We start from the raw sequence: 14,007 nt of genomic DNA, 5'->3' as shown, positions 1-14,007 counted from the left end.
CTCTGGGCGTTTGCTACAGGGACTGCTGGCGTAAACCGGCCGTAGTACCGGAGCGACAAAGGAAACTGAGTAGGCGTCTGGCGGGACCGGCCGGGACAGAGCAAGGGACAGGAGACTGCGGCTGGCAGGACGAAGGTCTTGCGAGCGTGGTGCCTGGTCACCCTAGTCTGAGAACGGTGACGCTTCCCTAAGCCCAACGACCCAACTCCACGCCCTCGTCGACGAGTGGCAGCGAGAGTACCCGGATCCTCCCGGACCATCCCGGAGCACCTGCAGCGAGGAACCGCCGAGCGGAGTCGCAGGAGCATCGTCAGCACGAGTCACAACATTTATTGTAAACCAGAGCCGTAAATAAACGCCTCTTTGAACAGAGTTCTGAAATGTTTTACTGTTAATCGGGCGGTCACGGTTATATAAATTTGGTGGGACGAACACACAAATCTACTGAGCTAGCCGCACGATCTTCGTAGCGAGCAAATCACAAAAATTAGTTCGTTACAAAGTGTAAAGCAAGCAAGAGAGAGAGAAATCAGAAATACAGCAAGTTCAGAGAGAGTGAGAGTGGAAGAGAGATTACAAAAGTTTTAGCAGGTTTTTTTTGTCACCGCCTGGCTAGACGTCTTGCACCACCACTGGGCCCATGGTGGAACTATACAAGGTGATCTCGTCTAGCTATCTCATTCTATCGCTTAAGAGAGACAGAGAGGTAAACATATTTAACGTCCTCAGCAGAGCTGACGAGACCACCTTATATTGTTTCACCATGACTGGGCCGACGTCGTCTCCGCAGACGACACCCGGCGGACTTATGGATTCTCGGCCGTGATAGACACGGGCGACTTTTATAATATATATTAACCCAGATGAAGTAACATGCCCCACTGTGGCTCAACTACCCGCAGATTTCGGGATTCTTTTTCTTTAACTATATGACGACAAACATAAAAACAAGAACTATTTTCTTGTGAGGCGTGTTAATTAAAAATGTGCCTATTTCGGCTTATACCAAAAAAAAAAAACAGGTTTAGAGCGTGTAATTACACTAATGCCGTTTCCTCACTGATGTACATACTGTAGTATTTTTTCGGTATTCAAAAAAATGCTATTTCCTGTCCGCACGGGAAAGCATTTAGCATTCAGCATTTATTATTTCGAAAACAGATGTGCTTTGCTTTTAAATTCAAAATATTCAATGCTAACAAAAATTATCTTATTTTTGTCATGTGTTTTCTGCTGAAAATTCAGAAACAGCTAGAGAAACAGTGCAGGCATGGAAACACAAAGGAAATCGTTGAAAGCTTTTCATGAGGAAGACATTTTTCAAAACCTGAGATATGGGCATAATTTCTCAAATACTAATCCGCAAGCAGGAGATTTTAACAATTAAATGAATTGACCATGGACAATAAAGATTTGAATGTTTTATTAAGCTTTTGTTTGCATTATATATTGCTATGCAATGCACATTAGATATTTTTTTGGGATCATTTTATTTTTGATTTTGCAGAAATTCAAAACGAAAAGAATTTTATGTCAACGAAAATAAAATTAAAAAATAAAAATTCCAGGTAAATCGGCGGAAATGCCGATAATCTTCTGCACGTAAATTCCTAAGAAATCGCGGTCCATCGAGGGTAATTTTTTCGCGATTTTTGGGGCACAGGCCCCTCTTCTAGACTATTACTTTTTATTTTAATAAACAAATGATTCATGTCTGCATCGTCCATTTCTTTATCGAATTCTAAGACTTCAAAAAATATAATTTCTACATTCAATAAAATATTCATGTTTTATTTTATTCACATTGACAGTAGAAACGGAAAATTTAGACGGCAAACAGTAAACGGTATATGTGAACCTGAATTTAATTTTTTCACCATCTTCCCAACACCATCTTCCCAACGACAAACTTTTTAATACACAGAGCGGCAACACTGCTACTATTTTGACCGCAGCTGTATGTTTTTTGACTATCCTAAAATTATTCAAAGTATGGGGTTTCAAAGATAAAGTGTATTTTTAAAAAAAACTTTGACATCAAAACAACTCATGAATCCTTTTGCGTCTGAGACCTCCGGAAAGTTGGCCAATTTCAGCATTTTTTGAACTTTGAGGTCCTTGTGCTAAGAATCCTTGCGTCGGGAAACTTTTGGGATAACGCAGTTTATCTTGGGAATACGTAACGAATTCAAAAATATAGCATCCAGCGAGGTAAATTTTAGGTGTTGCATGGTGTAATCATTATTTCTGAGAGGTTTTTTTCGCTTACAAATCATAAATTGTGATTTTTATTTTTTACTTAAAACAAGAAAGGAAGCTACCTTCGGCCAGCCGAAGCTTAAATACCCTTGCAGATAAAGTAATGCTCACTCGGTGCAGTTCCAGGGATTCCAGATTCAGCGCTTTTATTTAAATTTTGTTTTCAAGTAGTCAAGAATCAAAACGCCTACTTCTTACAAAGTTACAATGAATTTTCTTATAATTGTTTGAATATTCCTATGGAAGCCTTAAGATATAGTGGTCCGATCCGGCTCGCTCCGACATATGTACTACCTGCAATAGAAAGAAGACTTTCGGGAAAGTTTCATCGCGATAGCTTTAAAACTGAGAGACTAGTTCGCATAGAAACGGACAGACGGACAGACGGACAGACGGACAGACAGACAGACGGACAGACGGACATGGCTAGATAGACTCGGCTATTGGTGCTGATCAAGAATATATATTCTTTATGTGGTCGGAAATGTCTCCTTCACTGCGTTGCAAACATCTGACTGAAATTATAATACCCTCTACAAGGGTATAAAAAGAATCATTATTTTCGATCCCTGAATATAAGTAACAGCAGAGTTTAATTAATATTCTATTTGATGCTTTCTTTTGCCACATCTTAATTAAATTTGTAATAGTAGATCGTCGAAGTGCGCAGTTAGACTTGCGCAATATTATGAAAGCTGGTAAAATTCAGAAATAGTATAGATAAATCTGGGTAATAGTCTAGAAGAGGGGTCTATGCCCCAAAAACCGCGAAAAAATTACCCTGGATGGACCGCGATTTCTTAGGAATTTACGTGCAGAAGATTATCGGCGGAAATGCATGGTTCTCTTGTAATTGCATTTCAAAGTTGCGTGTTTTGCTATAAAAACAAAGTAGCAATTTCTAGGATTTTGAGGCGTTGTGTGACATTTAGCTATAAAAAACATATGGGCTTTCTGTTTGTTGTCAAAATAATAAAAGTTCGAAAAAATTCGACAAAAATGTTAAATTGTTTTTAAAGCAAGCCAGACCCAACAGCGAATTAAATATCCTCGGTGGGCAGTGATTCCTTAAGAACTGGAGTGACCATGGATGACCAAGACATACATAACCTTTAGGTGAATCTGAAGAAATCGCGGTCCAAGGAGGATTAAATATTATAACCTTTTTCACGGTCTCAGCCGTTAAAAAACCTTTAATTTTTATATTTTTAAAGGAAATCGTATAAAAGGCTACTCCAATAATGCACGCATTTTATAATCCTAATCGCAATACAATTACTTAAGAAAATGGAAAGAAAAGCTCTGCGCCGAAGGCAAAAAATATTTTTTTAAAAATCGCGCGATTTTTTTTCATCATAAAAAATACAAGGAAAAATGTTTTGAAAATTTTTTTTTGCAGTTATTATTAATTTTGATTGGGGAACAACTTTGCATCAAAACATTTTTGTTTTAGGCCCCAGGAAAAAAGTTGAAAATTTGACTTTCGCAAAATTTGCTCACTTTTCAAAGGGGTCTTAATGGGTTAAGAACATTTTTGTGTCATTTAAACGGAATTGATGTGATCTTTCCATAGGTGCCAAAAGTTTATATTATAAGTTCAAAACAGTGTTGCTTTTGCTTCGACAGTCGTTAGTGCTCGGATTTTGCTTTTGCTTCGACTGCGACTGCCGACTTTTTCAGAAGCAGCAGCAAAAGCAAAATCAGGCTAAATGAAAATTCAGACAGTTTTTTAAACACTGGTTCAAAATATAAGTACAGTTAACATTAACATTTGTGAAAATTCTTTTGACCACCCCTGTATATGTTGGTTATCCATGGTCTCTCAAGCTCTTAAGGCTCATTAGAGGGTATTTAATTCACGGTTGTGGGGTCTGGCTTGCTTTAAGAACAATTTAACATTTTTGTCGAATTTGTTTGAACTCTTATTATTTTGACAACAAACAGAAAGCCCATATGTTTTTTATAGCTAAATGTCACACAACGCCTCAAAATCCTAGAAAATGCTACTTTGTTTTTATATCAAAACACGCAACTTTGAAATGCAATTACAAGAGAACCATGCATTTCCGCCGATAATCTTCTGCACGTAAATTCCTAAGAAATCGCGGTCCATCGAGGGTAATTTTTTCGCGATTTTTGGGGCACAGGCCCCTCTTCTAGACTATTACCTAAATCTGCGCTGCAAAAAAAAATTGGGATTTGATTCGAGGGAAATGGCTGGTACTTCTACACCGACACCAAACAGTCAGATGACGAGATGGATCTAAAAGAGAAGGTTCCGGAAAATGATATGTTTCGGAATTTGATGAATATGATGAAAAGCATAAAAGATGCTCAAACAGAATTAACTGCACGAGTTAATAATCTAAGTGATGATCAGGCAAACCAAGTTATTCTTATGGAGACCCGATAGGTGACGGTGTGCAAAAGTGAAATCAGATCGGCTTGTGAAATTATGGAAGAAAACACAAAGCGTACATTAGCTCGTGTAGACGCATACAGTCATGGCGCTACTGGAAGCGCACTTGTTCCTGGATCAGTTGGGGATCCTCACAATCTTGGCGCTCATGGAGGCGGTTATACTACTCATGGCGTTACTGGAGGCGCAGACAATCTTGGCGCATATTCAGGCGCAGACAATCTTGGTTCTCATGGCAGCGCAAGCAATCTTGGCCCTACTGGAGGTGCACACAATCATGGCTCGACTGGAGACGCTTGTACTCATGGCGCTATTGGAACCGCACTTGTTTCTGGATCAGTTGGGGATCGTCACAATCTTGGCGCTTATGGAGGCACTAAGACTCATGGCGCAACTGGAGGCGCAGACAATCTTGGCGCTTATGGAGGCGCATTTGTTTCTGGCGCATGTGCAGACGCACACAACCTTGGCGCTACTGGCAGCGCAAACAATCTTGGCCCTACTGGAGGTGCACACAATCATGGATCTACTGGAGGAGCACACAATCTTGGCGCTTATGGAGGCGCATTTGTTTTGTGGCGCATGTGCAGGCGCACACAACCTTGGCGCTACTGGCAGCGCAAACAATCTTGGCCCTACTGGAGGTGCACACACTCATGGCTCTACTGGAGGAGTAGGCAATCTTGGCGCTTATGGAGGCGCCTGTACTCATGGCACTCGTGGAAGCGCACCAAATCCTGGCGCTACTGGCGGCGCAAATAATCTTGGCCCCACTGGTGGTGCAGACTATCTTAGCGCTCATGGAGGCGTTTATTCTCGTGGCGCTACTGGAGGCGCACTTATTCCTGGATCAGTTGGAGATCCTCACAATCTTGGTGCTAATGGAGACGCTTATACTCATGAAGCTATTGGATCAGCGCATAGGCTAGGCGCTGTTGCTGGCGCTAATAGAGGCGCGAACGCATTTCACGAAGAACCATTTGGTCGAGGCCCTACTGGATGATGTCATGGTTCTGTCATTACTGGAGACATATTTGGTCGTCAAAATAGAATTGTCGGTGTGTACGGGTCTGATAATGTTAATGCGGTTAGTTGGCAAGGTATTGGTGACTTTAATAGGAACATGGTTGAACAACAGCACTCCCGAAATATACATCCAAGAAAACTAATAGATTTACCAGAATTCAATGGAAATCCAGAATCATGGCCTGTATTCTTAACTATGTTTTGGGAATCATCGAACGCATATGGGTATACAAACTTGGAGAATCTTTTATGATTGCAGAAAAGTCTAAAGGGAGTGGCTAGAGAAGAGGTTAAGGGTCTATTAATTAATCCGGCTAATGTAAGGTACATTATAGAGCGGCTTCAGTTTACATATGGAAGGCCAGAAATGTTGATTAACAGTCAGATGAATATGGTTAACCAAATAACGCCGGTAACAGAGAATAACTTAGAAAAGATAGTCTTATTTGCATCTAAGGTTGACAATTTAGTTATATTTTTGAAATCAGCCAATGCCACTCAACATTTACAAAATCCTGCCCTGATACAGAGCCTGGTAGGTAAAATGCCACTCAGTAAAATGCCACTCGCAAATTCAGCCATATCCAAATTTAGATCATTTCAGCAATTGGCTGAGCACTATGGCAAGAAGCATTGCAAGGGCTACCGTATCAGCACCGGTAAATACCAAACAGACGAAGAATGAGCAAAAGGGTCCGTTGAAATCAATTTTACATTCTTCCAAGAATGAAACTAAAGTGAGCAAGATGGAGTGCTATCAATGTCAGGGTGAACATTATCTGTATACCTGTGAACACTATTTAAAGGCTGATATTCCAGAAAAGTGGAAGATGATAAAGGATCTTCGATTATGTTTTGGTTGTCTTCGGCGTGGAAACACTCTGCAAGCTTGCAAGTATAAGCGGGAATGTAAGAAGAATGGATGCAAGAAAAACCACCATACGTCTTTACATTCAGAAGATCCTCAAAAGGAAGAGAAAGTCGAGCCCAAAGAAGCTACGATTAACACAATCAACCCAGCAACTCCACAATTGTTGTTAAAGGTTTTGGCCGTTGAAATGTTGGGCCCAAGTAATAAAATTATACAGACGTACGCAGACGTTCGTCTTCTTCATTAATAAATGAGAAATTAGCAGATAGTCTGGGCGTACTTGAGCCAAAAAGAAAGTTAACTTTAAATTGGATAGAAAATCTTGCAAAGGAGTTTTTGTCGCTGGAATGCAATCTTCGTATAAGGGCATATGGAGCTGATCAAAAATGGATGCGTATTGTTGGAAACTCAGTTCCAACTTTAGATCTACCTTTGCAGTCGGTTGATGTCGAGAAGCTCACTCAGAAGTATGCACTATCTAGATACAAACCTAATCGCAGCCAAGACACCGTTGGGTTGGCTTATTTATGGTTCAGCCGATGACCAAAACAAAGGATCACCACGAGTATCTGTAGTTTTACACGCATGCTCCAAAAAAGATAGCAATGAACGAGAGATCTATGACATGATTGCAGATTACTTTACAACGGAAAACTTCGGTGTAAAAATACCAATAAAGCCCTTAGAGTCTGCCGGTATATCCAGAGCCAGGGATATATTAAAAAACACGTCTAGAAAACTAAATGGCTGTTATGAAACTGGATTTCTTTGGAAACCGGACATTTACAAAATGGCTCTGCAAAGGCTGCAGGGCGTAAAAAACAAAATGCACGAAAGATGGCGAAATATGATAACGACAGACGGACAGACGGACAGACGGACAGACGGACATGGCTAGATAGACTCGGCTATTGGTGCTGATCAAGAATATATATACTTTATGTGGTCGGAAACGTCTCCTTCACTGCGTTGCAAACATCTGACTGAAATTATAATACCCTCTACAAGGGTATAAAAATATAAAAAGAAGGTAATATTTGAAAAAAAAAACCGAAGCTAGAATTTTTTAACGTTTTTTTTCCGATCTTTCCTATGGGAGCTTTAAGATATTGTTGTCCGATCCGGTCGGTTCCGAAATATATACATATATAAAGTTTCATCCCGAAAGCTCAAAAACTGTGGGACTAGTTTGCGTAGAAACAGACAGACGGAAGTTTTCTTGTTTTTAAATTCGGGCAAGGTGAGGTAGCAGTATGAGATGATATTAGGAAATGTTTCTGCGAGTGCAAGTCCGTAAGGAAGATCAGGATTCGTCGAGATTTCTTTGGAGACATGGTAATTGCAATGCTCAGGTTGATACATACAAGATGACAGTCCTTATACTTGGAGCAGCATGCTCGCCATCATGTGCTCAATATATAAAAAATATTAACGCCGGAAACGCTGCGATATACAGGGAACAAGTAATTGATGCCATACAAAGCATTACATGGATGACTTCGTTGCCCTTCAAATCAGCAGAGAAGTCAAGGGGTCCATAAGTTGGAAGAGTTTGAGCATAGCAATCCCTTAACAACACAGAGGAAAACGAATTGGTAGCACCGACTGTCCAACTAGACAGCGACACAACAGACAAGATTTTAGGAATGTGCTGGGATAGTCAGTCTGACGAGTTCGTATTTGTTCGTATTTGAGCTAAACCGAGTGGATACAGAAACTGTTAAAGGAGATAAAGTGCCCCACTAAACGCCAACTGCTGAGTTTGGTTATGTCTGTATACGATCCCTTTGGTATGTTAGCAGATCTAATGATACATTGCAAAATCTTGATACAAGATGTTTGGAGATCTGGAATACATTGGAACGACTTGATACCGGGAAAAATTTTAAGCTTTGGGTACTTGAATTGGAAAAGGCAAAACAGTTTCAGTTAAGTAGATGCTATCTGCCAGAATTTTTGTCAGTTAAAGATAACATCGAGCTCCATATTTTTGTTGATGCGAGCGAACAGGCCTTCGCAACTGTAGCATACCGGCGTATATCTTGTGGCGGATATACAAACGCGTATGAGAAAGATCATCTTAGATAATTATGATGTCATAGTAAATGGAACAACACTGTGGTCAGATTTCCGAACAGTCATCTCTTGGATTCGGTCAGATCATAGATAGCTTAAACCATTTGTTGCCCATCGAGTTAGCGAAATTCTGGAAACGACATCTGAAACTGATTGGAGCTAGGTGCCAACGCACTTGAACACTTATCCGCTGTGTTTAAGTTAACAAAATCAACTAAGTGTTAAAAATATATTACCGGAAGCGAATGGATAAGCGGTCCAAGTTTTTGCTTGGACTTAGGACTTGCTTTGGATTCTTGGCCTTCGATAGACCAGTTTTTTTTTTCGGATGATGGCACAGAGAGGCGTAAAGCTACCATGATGGTTTAAACTACCCAGTTTATAGATATCAGCCGATTCTCGAATTATAATTAAACGCATGATGGGATGGCGCTTGAGGTTCCTAAAAAAACGATTGTCAAAAACGGATTGAAGAAAGGGAAAAAGGAAAATTATCTGCCCATGAATTCTTCCTCGCGGAATTGAAATTGTGCAAGGTGGTAAAAAATCAAGTATACGCAGATGAGGTGGCTGAGTTACAAAGTTCTGAATCTGTAGCCAAGAGCAGCTCCATTTATACCCTTTCTCCGCAGATAAATGCTCATGGAGTTTTAGTGAATGAAGAAAAAATGTATTGTGCATTGACATTCCAATAACTCAACGCCAGCCATAAATACTGCCGTCCCGACATATCTTCACCGAACTTATTGTTAAATGGTATCATGAGGCATACCATCACCAAAATGACGAGACCATTGTGAACGAAATAAGATGCACGTTCTGGATCACAAATATGGGCCGTTCTTTTACAAACCGAACAGATTTGGCCAAAAAAAAAATTTTACATTTTTGATTTGTCTGAAATTTTTTTACACGTACTATTCGGAAAATAAGTAAACACGTGTATCAGGATTTGACCGAAAAAAAATTATTTTCCTAGTTAGAATTTTTTTAAGTGTGCCAAAAATTGTCAAATTTGAAAAAGTACCCTCTCATTGAAAATCTGTATCTCCGGTTATATGAATCCAATTGACTTCATGTCTTTTGCATTAATTCCTCTAAAACCTCTCCTTTCAAAATAAAATTTCTTAAAAAAAAATTTTTTTTAATTTCTTAAAAATCAAAACAAAATAAGATTTAAAAAAATTTTTTAACTATTGCCCCCACAAAAAAAATTTTTTTTTTTATTTTAACACTTGCGTCATATTGTTAGTTACAATCGGTTTTTGTAAAAAGTTGGAGCCACTTTTAGTTTTTAAAATATCGAATTTGTTTTAGCAAGGCCTCGGCTTTTTTCTATGAAAAAACGTCGCAGCAAGTAGATCTACTCTCTCACTCTTATCGGATCCTAATGGAATTTATGTTTTCTCATTGTTTACTAGTCCTTTAACAATTGTTAATGATTAAAAGTTAAGTTTTAAGTTTTTTGACAATTTCTGAATGACAAAAAGTAAAAAGTCATTTTTTAATCAATTAAAAACTTACAACTATTTATTTAACCGTCTATTTAATAAACAATAATTTTAAATTTATTTTATTTATTATTTTTTTATATTATGTAATTTATTAAACATTTTTAAATATTTTTTTTTAAGTTTTTAAAAAAATTTATTTAATAAAAATAAAAAATTATAAAATTTAATTAATTTTTTTTTTTAAATTTAAAAATAAATATTTAAAAATGTTTAATAAATTACATAATATAAAAAAATAATAAATAAAATAAATTTAAAAGTAAAAAAACCGAACTTAGTTTTACATCTTCTACTTAAAGATACAACTTTAAGCAAACTAATAAGAACATCAGCTCAAAAATCAACCAAGGGTTCCATTTTATATAGATTTTTCAAGTTGGAAAAAAGGGTATTACAGCCCTGTTAAGGCCCTGTTGTCTCAGTTAACAGCTGTAAACGGCCAAAAAATGACCGTTGTTCCAAACTTTAAATATTCATATAAAATTCATTTTCTGGTGGATTCTTATGATCATTAGCTTGTTTATTTTGTCAAAGTACCATCTACCAGAAGAAGCTGTAAAAGTAATTTCGGTTTATAGGCGAGTATTTTTATTTGATTTTTTTGTTTTTTTTTTTTGTGTATTTTTTGCATTTTTTGCATTTTTTTCAACTTTTTTAACTTTGACAAGGTGCAGCTTCTAAACTAATGACTGGAACTCAATGCTGTGTATAGGAAAGTTAAAGGGCATTATATTATCTGTAAACTGAGTTATCTATGACCTCAATCGGTTTGCCAGAACTCAAGATAGAAAATAAAAAAGGCCCAAAAACGTTTTTTACACTTTAAAAAAAATTGACACCATAACAAAAATTTTAAGTGCCCATTTCTTAATCAGGGAGATGTACTTTACCGGAAAACCAAGATTGCCTTCGAGTAGGAAGAGGTCGATTTTTTTTTGTAAACTGGTGCTATTAGATATGCGACACACCCACCCCACTAGAGCGTTTTCTCTTGTTTTAGGTTGAGTTCATTTATGTCAATATCTAGTTCCTGTGATGTCTTTTGTTTACCTATCCCTAGAGTTTTAATCTGTTTCCATATTTGACTCAAAAAGGTTGCATTTTTTGCATCTTTGTATGTTTTGTATTTTTTCCCCTTCTGGTATGATTCATTTCGTTTTTTGGACGCTCGAATTGTTTTACTTTTAACTGGAACAAAACTATCGTATAAATGGCTAATATTATGTTGACGAAGGTTAAGTTGACGATCAACTGTTGGAAGACTGTATATATTGTCCCATAGACACTGGTCAAATGCTTCGTTAAATAGTATATAGTTAATATTCTTAAAATCACGGTAAACTATTGTATGGTCAGTGTACTTAAGGTCAAAGTGATAAGTCAGGTATATAAGGTCATGTTTTGAAAAGGACGGAACGATTAGCTGATCATACAATCATAATTTATTAACATCACTCACAAAAAACAAATCTAATAATGTGTTACGTGTTCTGCTGGAGTGGGTTGGAAATGAAAGATTCACTGGTTACAGACCTAGCGATTCCATGTTGCTGGTAAGAATATCACTATAGATCGCCCGTAAGGATTACATCAGTAAAGTTTACTGTAATATCTGACAGAAGATTGATTAGATCATCATAATTTGTGTTACAATGCGGACGATAAATGCATCCAATTAATAGATTTTTTTCGCTGCTTAGAATCGATCACTACTCGTAGTGCCTTGGACTCGCCAGGAGATCAGCTGCGCGGGTTTAGGGAAGCGTCACCGTTCTCAGACTATGGTGAACAGAGGCCGCGCTCTCCAGGAATGTCTCCTTTCGATACACCACAGTCTGTCCCTTGCTCTGTCCCGTATGGTCCCACTCTGTCCCGGATGGTCCCGCTTCTGGTACTTGGGGTCTTGGTCGTACGCCGATCCGGGACTACACGACTCAACCGTAGAGCTCTTCTAGATTCTCCACTCGAGACCGCAAACGATCGAACGATCTCCCTTCTGGCTCGTTTCATTGGGGTTCAGACGCACGCCGCTCCGGGACTACACGACTCAAACCGTAGGGCTCTCCGGGAGTTCTCCGCTCGAGACCACAGACGATTGACCGATCTCCCTTCTGGCTGATAGGTTTCTCCCCAAGCTCACGATTTCTTGCCGCATGCTTTCACCACTCCAATTCTGTACGACGCTCCAGGCTAGATGCGAGGATTTAGTTGTATTGTATTGTATTGTATTGTATTGTATTTATTAAGCAATGGACTGCTTGTAAAGCATTTATAATATACATTTTGTGTTAAATAACTAGTGCGCCAAGCCACATAAGGGGAATTTTTTAACGATATTCCCCTGCACTTTAAATTACATATTTGATGACAATAACGATAGTACTATATTATAATTAGACACTAAAGAGACTCCATACAACAAGACGTGACTGAGATCATTATATTTATCACAACACGGAAAGGGTCAATAAGGGCAAAATTTGACCTGCACAATGGCAGAGACAAAGGCCGATACCGGCGAATTGTACTGCATGGTACATTCCAGTTTAGGGAACTAAGTAGAAAGGAGGAGTCGACATCACCGTTTATTAATTTGTGTATAAACAAAACACAAATAAAAGCGGATCGCCTTGACCTAGCCGTGTGACGCCCTCTGGACCTCAGCTACCTGTGTCTCAGTTCGGAGATTCCTGGTGATCCAATCCAGAACGTCTCGACGTAGCGATCTTGCTCCTTGAACGCTCCCACGGCGTTGCTCCCGGAGACTCGACTTGTTGTTGTTCACTGTACTGGCTGACTTGTTCACTTTGATTATCTTGACTGATCTTGATAGATTGACTCCTCGTGATCGACTGATCCAGCTGCCGGCGCCCGGCGGCTTTATATAGGGCCTCCGGGTACCGTTATTTTTCCTTTGTGCTCTGTCCGCGGTGCTCTCCACTGTGGGTCCAAAGTCCATGGTTCCTGTTTGACCCACTTGTCCTCCACACATGGCCTTCGCTTTTAATTCTGCGTGTTGCTGCCATCCCGCTGATTCCGATGGTGCATGTGGCCTGTGTGTCGCTCCGTTGCGGAGATGTGGCCCTTGTCCAACGTCCACGTCAGAGTCCAAGCTCCTGTGCCGTTCCGTTAATTCTTTTGCACTAGGCACTCTCGCTCTGCCAGAGAAGTCTCCACTCTCTCTCTCTCTCTCTGCACTCTTGTTCTGCCGACTGTCACTCTCCAAACTCTCCATCAGAGTTCTCACTCTCCAACTTGATGTCTCCACTCTCTCACTCTCCAAACTCTCATTCTCCACACTCTCTTTGCCGCGCCGCTACTACGCTAATTCGCCGCGTAACTGGTATGCGGCCGGCGATCCGTTATTCTTGCTGCTGTTACTTGTGGGGAGTTATTCAACTTCTCAGTAATTCAAGAAAAATATATTCTATTGCACTGTTTATTATGTGTTGGGAAATAATTTTGGCTTTATTTTTTGTTTACATATATTGCAACTCCTTCCCCATGACTAACACGATCAAAACGGTACACATTATAACACGATATTAGCACCAGTGTTGGGACATACCTAGATACTTTTACCTAGGTATGTACCTAGGTACAATTTAGTGGTACCTTTTACCTTACCTAGGTATAAAAATAATTGAGTACCCTTTACCTTACCTAGCTACAGATTTTTATATACCTTTGGAATTATGAAGGTACTTACATAGGTATTAAACATTGCTCTGATTTAAAATAGCCAAATCTGACTGCGACACTGTAGTATCGTTTCATTGTATCGTTTCGTTTCGAAATTGTAATAGTCGGAACGCAGCATTAAAAGTCATTGGAATTCAGCC

The 14,007-nt window shown here is 39.1% G+C and overlaps 1 protein-coding gene across 2 annotated transcripts in view; it reads left to right on the top strand.

Moving 5' to 3' along the window:
• The window catches only part of uex (metal transporter uex), a 107,514-nt gene that overhangs the window by 47,411 nt on the left and 46,096 nt on the right, over positions 1 to 14,007 (top strand). The gene's annotated exons all lie outside the window — the stretch shown is intronic.

The sequence above is a fragment of the Drosophila takahashii genome, chromosome 2L, assembly GCF_030179915.1.
Source record: "Drosophila takahashii strain IR98-3 E-12201 chromosome 2L, DtakHiC1v2, whole genome shotgun sequence".
NCBI classification, from domain to species: domain Eukaryota; kingdom Metazoa; phylum Arthropoda; class Insecta; order Diptera; family Drosophilidae; genus Drosophila; species Drosophila takahashii.
This window is presented reverse-complemented; position numbering and strand designations above follow the sequence as displayed.